The 14,329-nt window shown below is 42.2% G+C and overlaps 1 protein-coding gene and 1 long non-coding RNA gene across 12 annotated transcripts in view; both read left to right on the top strand.

The window, feature by feature from the left end:
* LOC118023952 overlaps nucleotides 1-3,361 on the top strand; it is a 31,819-nt gene extending 28,458 nt beyond the window's left edge. Inside the window, exon 6 of one of the 2 annotated variants that reach the window (XR_004682950.1) lies at nucleotides 3,148-3,361. This is a non-coding gene — a long non-coding RNA (uncharacterized LOC118023952). The remainder of the gene's footprint in view (nucleotides 1-3,147) is intronic. The other variant, XR_004682949.1, reaches the window with a different exon arrangement.
* A 4,669-nt stretch (nucleotides 3,362-8,030) lies between these two features.
* Nucleotides 8,031-14,329, top strand: part of STAU1 (staufen double-stranded RNA binding protein 1) — a 54,729-nt gene continuing 48,430 nt past the window's right edge. For 2 of the 10 annotated variants that reach the window (XM_035025366.1, XM_035025367.1), the window contains exon 1: nucleotides 8,041-8,271. The gene's annotated coding sequence lies outside the window, so the exon portion shown is untranslated. Of the gene's footprint in view, nucleotides 8,272-8,453; nucleotides 8,520-14,329 lie in introns of those variants that run through there. The other 8 variants (XM_035025363.1, XM_035025361.1, XM_035025365.1 and 5 more) reach the window with 8 other exon arrangements.

Here is a 14,329-nt window from a genome sequence, read left to right as displayed (position 1 = left end):
ATTTTATTGATATCTGCTCATATCTTTATTGTTTCTGTAATTCTGCTTGCTTAGGATTTAATTTCTTTTTCTAGTTTAAGGAAGAGACTTAGATTACTACTGATTTGAGACTTTTTTTTTTTTTTTTTGCTTTTCCAATACAAACATTTTAATACTACAAATTTCCCTCTAAAGATTGCCTTAACTGCATCCCCAAGTTTTTGGTATGTTGTAATTTCATTTTCATTCAGTTCACAGTGCTTTATATTTCTCATTCCTGTGAGAAACACTTATCAACTAGAGGACAGTGTTTATGTGCAGTTCTTTTGCCTTTAGCTTTACAATTTCCAGTCAAAGCACTTTTCCAAAGTTAATTAGGGTCAGCTCTTTTTTTTCCCATCCCCGCCAGTGAGATTCATTTGTCACGGTCTCTAATTCCATCTTGGGAACCTTGGACATCTTTACTGATTTTTAAACATTTGCATACAGTAAGGTTTACTCTGTAAGGGCTTGGGAAAATGCAGTCATGTGTCCACGACATCGGTAACATAAAGAACAGTTCAATCACCTAAATACCTAAACACTAGATGTAGGATTTTAGTCAGCTACCTCCCCCACCCCAACCCCTCACAACCACTGATTTGTTTTCTGTCCCTATAATCTTGCCTTTTTCAGAATGTCATAAAAATGGAAGCAAACAATTTGTAGCCTTTTGGGTTTCATTTTTTTCACCCATAATGATGCAATTAAGATTCATCTATGTTGTTTCATGAACATATCTATGCTCATTGCTGAGGAGGGTCCCACTGCATGGATGGACCACTGTTTGTTTACCTATTCGCCTATTGAAAGACATCTTGGTTGTTTCCAGGTTTGGCTGTTAAGAAGAAAGCTACTATAAACATTAGTGCAAGGGCTTCATGTGAACATAAGTTGCTGGGTTGAATGGCAAGTGCATGTTTAACTTTTTTTTTTTTTTAAAGATTTTATTTATTTATTTGAGAGAGAGAGAATGAGAGACAGAGAGCATGAGAGGGAGGAGGGTCAGAGGGAGAAGCAGACTCCCTGCTGAGCAGGGAGCCCGATGCGGGACTCGATCCCGGGACTCCAGGATCATGACCTTAGCCGAAGGCAGTCGCTTAACCAACTGAGCCACCCAGGCGCCCTAGTGCATGTTTAACTTTAAAAGAAGTTGCCAAGTACCTTCCCAAGTGGTGTACTGTTTTGCATTTCTATCCGCAATGAATAAGCATTCCTGTTGCTCTTCATTCTTCTATTTGGTGTTGTTGGTTTATTTTATTATTTTTTGGCTATTCTAAAAGGTGTGTAATGATATCTCTTTGTGAGTGTATGTATGTGTGTTTTATTTGCATTTCCCTAATGACATCTTTTCACATGTTTATTTGACACCCACATATCTCTGTAACTTCTTTCGTGAAGTGTCTATTCAATTCTTTTGCCCATTTTTCCCTTGGGTTTTTTTGTTGTTGTTTTTTTAAGATTTTATTTATTTGACAGAGAGAGACACAGTGAGAGAGGGAACACAAGCAGGGGGAGCGCGGAACAGAGAAGCAGGCTTCCCGCAGAGCAGGGAGCCCAATGTGGGGCTCGATCCCAGGACCCTGGGATCATGACCTGAGCCGAAGGCAGACGCTTAACGGCTGAGCCACCCAAGTGCCCCTCCCTTGGGTTTTTTGTTTTCTTATTGTTGAGTCTTTAGGGTTCTTTGTATTCTGGATACAAATCCTTTATCAGATATGTGATTTGCAAATACTTTATCCAAGTCTGTAGCTTGTTTCTCATTCTCTTTGCAGTCTCTCTCCTCGTTCTTTTTTTTTTTTTTAACCATTGATTATTATTCCATTGTAAGAATTTGTCGTAATTTATTTAGCCAGTCTTAGGTCGATGGACATTGATGTTATTTCCAAACTTTTGCTATTACAAACTGTATTTCCATTAATATCCTTGAATTCATGGTGTTCATCCTTCCTTCCTTCCTTCCCTCCCTCCCTCCCTCCTTCCTTCCTTTCTTCCTTCGTTTAAGAGAGGGAGAGAGTTGCAGGGGGCAGAGGGAGAAGGAGAGAGAGAATCTTAAGCAGGCTCCATGCCCAGCAAAGAGTCCGATGAGGGGCTTCATCTCACAACCGTGACATGAGCTGAAAACCAAGGGTCAGTGCTTAACTGACTGAGCCACCCAGGCACCCCTCATGGTGTTCTTTCTTTCTTTTTTAAGATTTTATTTATTTATTTGATAGAGAGAGACACAGCGAGAGAGGGAACACAAGCAGGGGGAGCGGGAGAGGGAGAAGCAGGCTTCTCGAGGAGCAGGGAGCCTAATGTGGGGCTCGATCCCAGGACCCTGGGACCATGACCTGAGCTGAAGGCAGACGCTTAATGACTGAGCCACCCAGGCGCCCCTCATGGTGTTATTTCTAAGAACAGCTTGTTTTTCCTTTCCCATGAACTGTCTGTTGCTATCTTTTACCCATTTTTCTATTGGGTTTTAATCTTTTTGTAATTCATAGGACATGTTATAATTCTTTACATGTTATAAAATTTGTCTTTCTGGGGCGCATGGCTGGCTCCATCAGAGGAGCCTGTGACTCTTGATCTCAGGGTCATGAGTTTGAGCCCCGCGTTGAGTGTAGAGATTACTTAAATAAATAAAATAAACTTTAAAAATAAAATAAAGCTTGCCTTTCTGTGCTTCAGATGCAATTTTTTTCCAGTTTGTCATTTGTTTCTTTACTTCCCATGATTATATTTTATTTTCATGAAATCAAATATAACAATCTTTTCCTTTAAGTCTTCTGAATTTTGTGTTATAATCAAAAGGGTCTTCTCCACTTCTCCCAGAAACTCTTTTGGTACTTTTATGGTTTCCCTCTTTCCATTTAAATCCTTGATCCATTTGGCATTTTTCCAGGTGTAAGATATGAAGGATGGATTTAACTCTTTTTTCCCCACAGGTGTTTTGTAGTTGTCCCAAATCATTTATTGCATGAAATCTCTTATCTTCACCAATTTGAAATACCACCTTTATTGAATAATAAATGCCTACCTGTATTTGTGTCTATTTGGGAATTTCTCTTCTGCTGATTTGTTGAACTAATTAGACACTAATATCTAACAGGTTTTGTTTTTGTTTTTGTTTTGTTTTGTTTTAAGGTAAACTCTACACTCATTGTCGGGCTTACACTCATGACCCAGAGATCAAGAGTCGCATGCTCTACTGAGTGAGCCAGCCAGGAGCCCACGTAACAGTTTTAACTAGTACGACATGATAATATGTTTATTACTTGGGCAGGCACTTTCAGAAATGTTTTCTTGTTAGTTTTTCCACAAGAAGACTTGGCTCATCTAGTTCCAAAATAAAGTCTTGCTTTTTTTTTTTTTAATTAGGATCTCCATAGGGGCACCTGGGTGGCTCAGTCAGGTAAGTGTCTGCCTTCAGCTCAGGTCATGATCCCAGGGTCCTGTGACTGAGCCCCAGGTCAGGCTCCCTGCTCAACGGGGAGCCTACTTTTCCCTCTTCCTCTGTAGCTCCCCCTACTTGTGCTAGCGCCCTCTGTCTCTCTGTCAAATAAATAAATAAAATCTTAAAAAAAGGATCTCAGTATCTCTGATATCTTAATGATGCAGAGTCTTGCTAGTCAAGAACATAGCTTATATTTCTATTCAAGTCTTTTTCTGCATCCTTCTGTAGAATTTAAATCTTCTCTTCGTATAGATTGTGCATCGTTATTGTAAAATTTATTCCTAGGAATTTTCTTTTTTTTTACTGATTTGTAAATGATGTCTTTTTTTGACAAAAAGATGTCAAGATGTCATCATGATGTCACGATGTCAAGATGTAATGATGTCATTTCATCTTCTAAGATAAAATGCTCTCCCTCTAAGATGCTGAAATAGCCCCAGAGGAGCAGTCTACCTCAAATAATCCTGAGAATTACTGGACTAGCAAGTAGTTCTCAACTGTGTTTGCCCTTGCAACATATACTATGAGTGATTTTGACATACACCAATCAAACTTACAGGTGTTCCTTGTTTTTTTAGGGACTCTAGCACAAATGAGAGGCTGTGGTTCTTCAGTAGCTGATGGAAATGTATGTGTACAGGCACTGTCTTAGGGGCCAGGGACACCATGATGATCAAGACAGCCTGAGTCCCTGCTCTCATGGAAGTTGATCACATAGTCCTAGCCAAACAGAGCAAACTCAGCAGAAAATCAAATAATTATAAGGGTGCAATGTTCTGCTAAGGGGCCATGAGAGTGTAGCAGAGTTCATTCATCAGGTGTTAACATCCACTAACATCCACACCTGAGGCTTCAGTTAACTCTCAAATGCTACCCACTCACACATTACGTTTCCAGTTCTGACTCTCCTCTGAGCTCCAGACCTGCCATTTGCACTTCCCAACAGGAGGTGGAGTCTAATCCCCCTCCCTTTGGATCTGGACAGGCTTACGTCTCATTTGTAGCCAGGACACTACAGCAGACGTGACTCTATATGATGTCCGAGGCTAGGTCACATAAGGCAAATGCAACTCTGCCTTGCTCTCCGGGACATTCACTCTTGAAGCCTTCAGCCACCGTGTAAACAGTCTGACAGCCCTGAGGTCGCCATGCTGTGAGGAAGCCCATAGTAGCTCATGCAGAGGCCCCGTGGACAGTCTCTGAGGCTCCATGAAGAGGGAAAGGCCCGGCCAGCCCCCAGGTGTTCTATCACCCAGTGGTCCAGTTCTACATTAGAAACCCAAGTTAGAAGAGTCTAGCCAAACTCTTTCCGAATTCCTGACCCATGGATCTATGAGAGATGATAATATGATTACTGTTCTTTTAAGCCACTCCATTTGGAAGTGATGTGTTTTGTAGCAATAGTAACTAGCATCTGGGCCATGTGGTTTTGTACATTTTTTCCTCCTACTTGGAACCCTTTCTGCACCCCTTTTGCCTAGTTACCCTGTACATATTCTTCAGATCTTTGCTGAAGCACTGTCCCTAAACCTTGAAACCTGGGTTCATAGTGCCCTCATAATACCATGTACCTTTCTTTCCTGTACTCATCACCATTGCATTTGGAGATTCTCTGACCAGGGTCTGTCTTCCTGACAAGTCTTCAGCTCCACAGAAAAGCATGCAGTTACATAGTAGGCCAGGTGTGGTAAACTTAAATGTCAACAAGAACAGGAAAATAACATAAACAGAGAGACATGGGTAGGGTGGGGACTGCAGTGACATGAAAAGTATGTGCCCACCTATAGGGTGTAGCTGTCACTCTGCAGGCTCTGTGCAGCCAAATCTGCCTCATTTTTAAAGAGCTGATACTAACCCAGATGATTATTACTATTATTTTTTAAAGATTTTATTTAGTTGAGAGAGAATGCGCATGCGCACATTCACACAGACGGGGGGGGGTGGGGGGGAGGGGCAGAGGGAGAAGCAGACTCCCCATTGAGCAGGGAGCCCGCAGTGGGCCTGGATCCCATAACCCTGAGATCATGACCTGAGCCGAAGGTAGACGCTTAACCAACTGAGCCACCCAGGTGCCCCCAAACCCAGGTTATTACGTAAGTGTTAGAATGATAGCAACTAATTAAAACTAGAAACACAGATGAAAGAAAAAGGAAGAAAAACAACAACAAGCTGAAGATTTAATACTCCTTAGGGTTTTTTTTGCGAGGGGGGGGGTGTTTTTGTTTTTCCCTCGGGTCAGCACAGATCAAGCACAGGGCTACAGATTGGTCAGACAATACATATGACCCCTTCAGGTTCAGGTGGTCCCCAGCCACCTGACCACAGGGCTGTTCTCAGCACTCCTTGTTTTTTGAGAATGACTCTGAACTCGCTTTGTGTAATCAAGGAATTGTATTTAACTGAGGCAGAGGTTAGCTGTGGGGCTGACTGGGTTCAGGAGTGGGTCACTTAGATTTGTTTTCTCTCTTTGTATTGTGAGTTAAATTCTCTTCTAAGGGCCTGCAGACTTCTTGACTCTTGCCAATAATAAAGGAATTATTTATTTTTCTTAGAGATGAAGGTGGAAATAAGAAACTGTAACCATTAAGTAAATTACACTAAATTCTGTGTTCCTTCCTAGAATGTAAATTATATACATTTATAATAAGGAATGGGAACATGCAAATCAATAAAAACCCTGTGAGAAGTTGATTTTTATCTAAAAAAAAATTATACTTCATGTTATCTGTGTATCTATTAAAAAATGGAAAAAGAGGTATCAAGCCATGAAAAAACATGGAGGGAACTTTGCATATTCCTAACAGGAAGAAGCCAATCTGAAAAGGCTACAGACTGCATGATTCCAACTATATGACATTTCTGAAAAAGGCAAAATATGGAGTTGGTAAAAAGATCAGTGATTGCTAGGGGTGGGGGGAGGAAGGGGGAGGCAGTACCCTAAGAACATGTGACCCCTGGAATGACACATGATCGGTCACTAGCAAGAGCAGATCGCAGCTTAGGCTGCTCACAGCAGCACGCTTAGAACTTCACAACTCTAAAGAGAGTCCTATCACTCTTCAGATGGGGGATATGAGACAGGGTATCAAACTCTACTGATTCTCATGTCCACTGGGTAAGATAGGAAATTGTTCTTCTTTAACTAAGGGGGAAACTGAGGCCCAGCTGTATCAGGATCCAAATTGTGGAATAAAATCCAAAATTGGGATTAGGGAAAAAAAAAAATAGAGGGATCGCCCCTTCAATATATGGAAGGAGGGAAATAAGTGGAGACTGGAAGTCATCTGCCCGTCACTTGGGTCCCCACAGGTGATAGTAAAATGGGTCAGAACATCCCCTTCTACCTTTACACCTCTGAAGAAATTGTGTGGGGACCTCAGCTTTGAGTTTAGAGAAACCCCTCTGTGTCCGCTCCTTTACCCAGTGAGCTATGGGGTCGACTGCTTAGAAGTTAGAAAGAGAAGACAATTCTCCTTTAGCAGAGGGCTGGACAATATCTGACTGTTGCTTACCACTGTCTTGGACTGGCACTAACTGGACAGTGAAAGTCCTTTGACTGTTCTTGATGTCCCGAAATTCAATCTCATTGCATTTTACAAGAAGCAGAGTAAGGGGGCCTGGTCCAGAGAAAAGTGTCCTCTGGGCCAGGGGCAAGGTCCCAAAGCCATGTTTGGAGAGGCCCCTTCAGCCACAGGACCTCATATCATGAACTTATGCAAATTAAACTGCATTGCCTTGGCAAGAAAGATTGAGCAATAGCTAGATTGAAAGATACCGAGAAAGATAGGCAGAGAGAAAATAAACCATTTTTAAATAGTGGGGAAGTAGTCCCAGAGTGAGCAGGAAAGAGGACGCCTGGGCATCTGCAGCTCTTCCCCTCACTCACTGTTTCCTGGACCTCTCACAATGCGCACATTATTCTTTGCTGAGTGTGATTCTGGAAGTCCGAAATTCCCCACCATTAACCCCAACCCCCCTAAGACCCCTTTAGTTTATCCAGAGCTGGGTGAAAGAAAGAGCAATCTGGCACTTCTCGCCCTCTGACTATAAAAATAACTGGTTTTATTTATTATGTGCTTCCCCCACTAGAACGTAAGCTCTCTGAGGGCAGGGATTTTTGCCTCTTTGTTCACTTCTATATTCTCAACTCTTGGAGCAGTACTTTGCACACAGCAGACGTTTAATAAACATTTACGGAAGGAGAAACTAAAGGAAGGAGCGAAAGAAGGAACGGAGGCGGAAAAGGAAGGACAGAGAGGAAAACGGGAAGAACGACGGGAGGGGGGCGGAGTTAAGAAGGTCGGCCCAGCCTCGTTGCGGGTCCCCGGGCAGCCCTCAACTCCCAGCAGAACTACAACTCCCAGCAGGCCCCGGGGACCCGGGTGGGCCGCCGCGACCCGGCCCGACCAGGCTCCAGCCCACCAGGCTCCCGGAGTGCCTTGCGAGAGCAGGCGCCGTCGCAGCGCCCGCCGGGACTTGTGGTTCGGACCGCGGGTGGGGGTGGGGCCGGGCATGGAGGCGGGCGGGGGCCGGGGGCGGGCGCAGGCCCCTCCCCCGTCACTTCCTGCGGGGCTGCGGGCGCCGGAGCGGCTCTTCAGCGTTTGCGCCGGCGGCCGCCGCGTCTGGCTTGGCTCCCCCTTCCTCTGACCCCCCCCCCCGGCCCGGCGGCGCCCGCCTCCTCCGCGGCCACTCCGCCTCTTCCCTCCGCCGTTCCCTTCCTCCTCTCCCTTCTTCCTTCCCCTCCTCGCTTTCCCCGGCGCCACCGCCGCCGCCCAGGACTGCCGGCCGGGGGACGAGCTCGGGGCAGCAGCCAGGTGAGGCGGCCGGGCCGGGCCGGGCCTGGCGGGGCCCGCGCGGGCGCCGCGGCCGCGGGGAGGGGGGCGGCGGGTGGGGCCTAGGCCTCGGCGGGCCCGCGCGCCTGGCCTTCTTCCCCGGGCCTCTGTCCCGCCCGCGGGGCCTTCCCGGAGGAGGCGGGTCCTCCCGCGCCCCCCGCCTCGGGGCGCCCCGCGGCCTGGACCCCAGGCGCTCCAGCTCGTCCACCCCTTGCTGGGGCAAGAAACAGGTGCCACGCCGCCTTTCCTAATTCCTCCTCGTGCGTGGGGATGCCGAAGTTATTCCTGGGGCGGGGGATGGGGTGGGGGTCCCCGCTTCAGGTCCCTGAGATCCGGAGCGTCTAAATCTCCGCAGCTGGATCTGGAGCGTAGTGGTTACGAGCACAGCCCAGGTGTCCAGCACGGGTACAAACCCCAGCGCTACTCCCTTAAGCAAGTCACTTAAACTCTTTGTGTCTTGGTTGGAAATAGGGGCTAATGCGGTTCCTGCCTCTTCAGGCTGTTAAGGTTCCGTGAAATGGGGCGTGTGAAGCGCTTATCAGAGTGCCAGACCCACAGCGTGTCCCAATAAACCGTCTGCATAATTTATTAGCGTGATATTAAGGTATAATTTAATGGGTAAAGTGGGATACAAGTTGACCTACCTACCCGTTTGGGTTTTCTTTGAGGCAGAAATATTTAGCGTGCCCACCGCCAGCGCCCGGGCTTTTGTTTTGGGTTGTTAACATCTGAAAGGGGCGTACGTTTAATTGGGACACTCTGTAAGTAGGCAGACTGTAAAAGATGCTGTTACTTCCATCTCCTCCGCTGAGCCAGCTACAAGATTTTCACCAGCTCCCTCGGTATGGGCAACCTGTCTTTTTTTTTTTCTGCCATCATCCGGCTTCTTGTTGTCATTTCATTTCTGGGAAAGTTGCTGGCAGAAGCTTTCCTTGAGTTCAGCAAACCTTTCTGGAGCACTTGCTCTGTGTCAGGCTCTGGAGGGGGCGGTGTAGGAAGCTGGCAAAAAATATGTCTGTCCTTTCTTGCGCTACATTTCTAACTTCTAACTTTTTTTCACTGCAGCTTTGCTTTTATTCCCTCCGTCCCTGTTGGCCGACTTTCCTTTTAAGCCCTTGCCCCACCTCCGTGTTGCAGTATTGCTTATGTGGAAGTTTTCTCCTGTTCCGGCGAAGATGTGTGCTTCAGTCTGTTCTGCTTCTGTTCTCTGGCTGTGGGGACGTTTTTAAGGTCACTCTTCCCTTCTGCTTGTAGCTTTAATTGTTTAGAGGGTGGGGGAAAGAGAGTTAATCCGGGTTTTTGATTGATCTTGATCTTTCAGGAATCGGTGTGCTTACCAAATATAAATTACATTGCTCTTTGTTGAAGTAAAAACTAAAAATACAGTTGGATTGTAGGGGGAGCAGTTTCGGTCCTCCTGGTGACAGGTGGGATTTTTAAAACAGCAACTTTATTTAAAGATACTGAGTTTCTTTTAATTCTTTACCTAGTTGTATATGTGTACTTTTCCTTAAGGAAATGCAACTCATAGAGGTTCAAATTTACAAACAAGTAGTGCGTGTGTGTTTGCTCACCTGAATGATCCTCCTATACTGTAGAGTTGTTTTAGGTAATAAATGTCTTTACTGAATTTAAAGCTGTTTTGAATTACACCTGTCTCTTGATTACATGTGATATAAAGTGGCCTGTTGACATTTTTCTGTAATTTTCTGACAGAGCCTTACCGTCATTTCTAGTTTAAAATCTTTGGTTGGATGACTCTTCAGAACACCTAAGAAATAGCTGTACAACACGCATGTCTTCTGCCACATCGAAAATTGTAGTGTTGGGGAAATGATGTTTTAATATTGCCGTCGATAACCTTTTTAAAAAACTCTTTATTATGGAAAACATGAAAAATTGGATAACTGTAGAGAACCCCCATGTATTGGTCACTTAGCTTTGACAATAATTAACTTGTAGCCAAGGTCATCTTGTTTCATGAAGTACCTCCTCCCCCAAACTGGGTTATTTTGAAACAAATCCTAAACATCATATAATTTTACAAGATCATCTCAGACTGTTAATCTGTCACGGAATTTACTTTTAGTGGAATCATAGTTCTCATTTTGTTTATTGGTCTTCTCATCTCTGTTTACACATGATTACAGCAGGAAAAAAAATGAGTGGCCAAATTAGCTCTTGGTTCAGTGCTTATTCCATTCAGTCATGTCCAAAATATTGCCTTGCTTTTTTGTGTACAAAAGCAACAGTTCTTGAGCTGTTAGTGGTTATAATTGAAAAGGAATCAGAAATACAGATATCCCTAAGCCTGTTTTGGTGGAGACCTACTTGTTAAACCACTTACAATGGAGAATAACTTTGTGTCAAAATTAAACTACAGTTAATAATTCATAATGAAACTTTCAAAGTTTCTTTACAGTAGTTGTGTAAATATGCTGCTGTCACATTAGGTTAAGAATTAAGCAAAGGATATTTGATTTCAAAACTTTGTTGTAGAATTATTTTTAGTAAGTATGAATGAATTTCGGAGCCTAGATGCTCATGTTTTTCTTCCTTGTCTGAAAAGAGATTTCTCCTAGAATTGAAGTTGACAGGAATATTACATTTGTCATTGTTACTTAATTTTTAAATTTCTGGTCATGGGCTGTTCACAGCTTTTCGACAATTGTAATTTACTTTTAGATAATTGTAATTTCAATTATGTAGGTTTACTTTGCGCTTGATCAGGTGTAGTGAAAACGTATGTTATGTTTTACTACAGTCTGGGAGATGGAGAGGGCTGTGCATACCTCTTAAAATTAGAAAAAAAAATCTGGTATCTAAGAAAGGGCACAAAATGTGCTTTATTTTAAAAAATGCTTAGTGCTTCCCAGGAGGCTTAAAGTCAAACTTTTTTAAGTATTTGGAATTGTTACCATAAATACAGTTTGTTCAGACTAAATTGCTCTCTTTTAAGATTCAGCCAGAAAACCCATGTATATACAGATTATTTTAAGTTTAGAAAGGAGTATGACTCATAGAACTTCCCCCCCTCATTTCTGAAGTCTTATCCATTAAAATTATTCTGAGTGTAATCGTTAAACGTTGGCCTGTACTGTGCTGCTTCATCCAGTCTCCCCTCAGTAAGACAATGAAGATATTTAATAAAGGAGGCACAGAGTGGCTCTCTCAGCTTGCAGGGCAACTTTCTCTCTTGCCCTTTTACTGGATGGAGTGAAAGTGAAATTCACCAGCATAAAAATGAAACTTTCGTGAAAAAAGCATCGTTTAGTTGGATGTCAGTAAGTCAATTCCAGGGACCTTGTTTTTATGAGCCTCCACACTGGATCGTCTTACTCACTGTCATATTTAGTGGCACAGAATTGCTCAGGTTGGGGAAATGTAAATTCTTCCCCCTTTTAAATGAGAGCTTTCAGAAATGTTGAGAGAATTTTATGACAAATTTTGTTTCACACTAGACCTTTTGCTTCACACTAAACCTAAACAGGTTGTTTTAAATTGTAAACTTTTGGTGACAGAGACCTTTGTAGCTAACATGCTTCTAGTATAATTTTCTATATGAGCTTTTCCTTAAATAAAACCTCATTAAAATCAAGATTTAGCATTTATGCCGTTCCAAAAAGTGTAATTTATGAGTTAGAGGGCGCCTGGGTGGCTCAGTCGTTAAGCGTCGCCTTCGGCTCAGGTCGTGATCCCAGGGTCCTGGGATCGAGTCCCGCATCGGGCTCCCTGCTCTGCGGGAAGCCTGCTTCTCCCTCTCCCACTGCCCCTGCTTGTGTTCCTGCTCTCGCTGTGTCTCTGTCAAATAAATAAATAAAATCTTTTAAAAAAAAAAAAAATTATGAGTTAGAGATTGAATGAGAAGACATGTTATTTGCTATCCTTATTTTTCCCTGACATTTTATTATGAAAATTTTCAAACATATAACCAAGTTTAAAGAAATTTACTATATGCCTCTGTATCTGCCACCTGCTCTCTGCCATTGACATTTGGCTCTACTTGTTTTATCAGGTCTGTTCCATTTGTCTGTCTCTTTGAATTCATTAGTCCATTTTATTTTTCCGTACATTTCAAAATAAATTGCAGCATCAGCACACTAAACACTTGAGCATACGTAGCCACCACAGTGAATTTTAACCAACTGAGCCACCCAGGCGCCCACCACAGTGAATTTTAAGTGAGGCAGCTCTCTAAGGTGTTTCTAGACCTTTAAAAGCCAAGGGCTTTGTTGATTTGTTTGTTTCCAATTTTGCTTTGACTCCAGAACTTTTTGCTTTTTTGAAGAAATGTTTAATGAATTTTTGCGATAAGGTGTGCTTATGTGTAAATCAAGTATTACAAAGCTTGAATAATGTTGGCCAAATCCTTTGTTCTCACCTGCTAAGGAGATAATAGGATTACAAATATATAGCTATGTTGATCTTAACAAATACTCCTAGATGGATGGCTTGGAGATCTGTTTTGTGACAGTTTAATGCTCTGAACTAGAAAACCTTACCAAAGAAAATTATTTATTATTTAAAAAATGGTAAAATGAGGAAATTACTACAAAGAACTTAATTTTTTTTTAATATGTACATTCCCAAAGTAGTGAATAAGGTTGATATAAAAGTGATTTATGTCACCAGATAAGAGGAGGTAGAAACAAATTCTCTGCAAACTTAATTTTATATTTTCTGGAATTATACATGTTCCTTTATTTGTTAAAGGAGTATATTCAGGGGGCTCCTTCAGAGTATATTTACTGAAAGCAAAAGTAGGAAAATCTGTCCAAGAAAGTATTTGCTTTCGATTAAAAATTAGTCTTCTCAATATTAAATTTGTAGCCCATCTGCTTTTGTTTAATCTGGAATCTAATTTGGGGGAGAAGTGTGATGACTTTGTGAGTTTATAACAGTAATGAAGCAAACCAGGCTATTTTATTATATGATACAGAGGTCATAATTGTTCTAGAAGATTTTTGTTAGTCTACCAGACTACAAAATCTTAAAAAAAAATTTAAGTGCCCTGGGGTCTTTGCCTAAATGGAAAGGATTGTTCATTAGATTATCTCTATATTTGATGTAGCTTTAGAACTGGTTGCCCAGTGAGTGGGTTGATTTTAGTCAGCATGTTCTCTGTTCCCATTTAAAATGTTTTTTACAAGTGATGTGTAGCTATAAGTTTATATTTATAGATGTTTATGTAGCTGAGGACAGGATTAGTAAATTTGCTGGATGATAATACTTGCTACTATTTATTGAGCTCTTAACCATGTGCTAGGTAGGTTAGGATTACAGGGTGAGGGTTACTTGATGCAGGAAAGGAATCTGAAGGGTCAGATTGAATTTATCTAATGATGTAAAAGCTGCTGTTCAGCGAGCTCTTCCTTGGTGCTAGGAGTTGAAGTAGACACTTTATTTTGTATTTCTGATACTGGAAAACGTCTTTGCAGATGTCTGTTCATAGTGGCTGTGGATACTGAGGCCTGTCTGGGAGGCCAGGTAACTGGAGTGGGGTTCTGAGCTCTTTCCATTGAACCAACTTCATCTCTAATTATGCTCGGGTGCTTTTTGTTTAGGGTGATTTTTTCTGTGTGTCACCATAGCTAGAATGATTTTTTGGTCACTAGAACTTCAGACCAATTTGAAAAAAGTCTGTTTCAGTAATACTCAGTTTTTAAAATGAACTCGATTCATCATTCCCTTGAAATAGACTTACCGTGTACTTTTGTTTGTTGTGATAGATTGCTACAGCCACATTAAAACTTGTAGGTTGATTCAAAGGTTTGTGGGGGGCGGGAACTACTTAGAAGTAAATCGGGAGGAGGATATTTCATTAACCTGTGTGTTGTAGGAGGCTGTCCCCTAAATTATTGCTATAATCCTTCATGAAGTTAATTAAAAATGATTTATGAACTATAGACAAGGTTGTTGCTAAGAAAATTAGTTTCTTTAGAATTATAATATTCTACTTTATTGGATATGCATTAACTAAACTTATTTAGTTTAAGTTTAAACTTAACTAAACTTAAGTAAACTTTAGTAAACTAAAGTT

This window comes from Mirounga leonina, unplaced genomic scaffold (genome assembly GCF_011800145.1).
Source record: "Mirounga leonina isolate KUSES-001 unplaced genomic scaffold, KU_Mleo_1.0 Mir_195, whole genome shotgun sequence".
In the NCBI taxonomy this organism is placed as follows: Eukaryota; Metazoa; Chordata; class Mammalia; order Carnivora; family Phocidae; genus Mirounga; species Mirounga leonina.
This window is presented reverse-complemented; position numbering and strand designations above follow the sequence as displayed.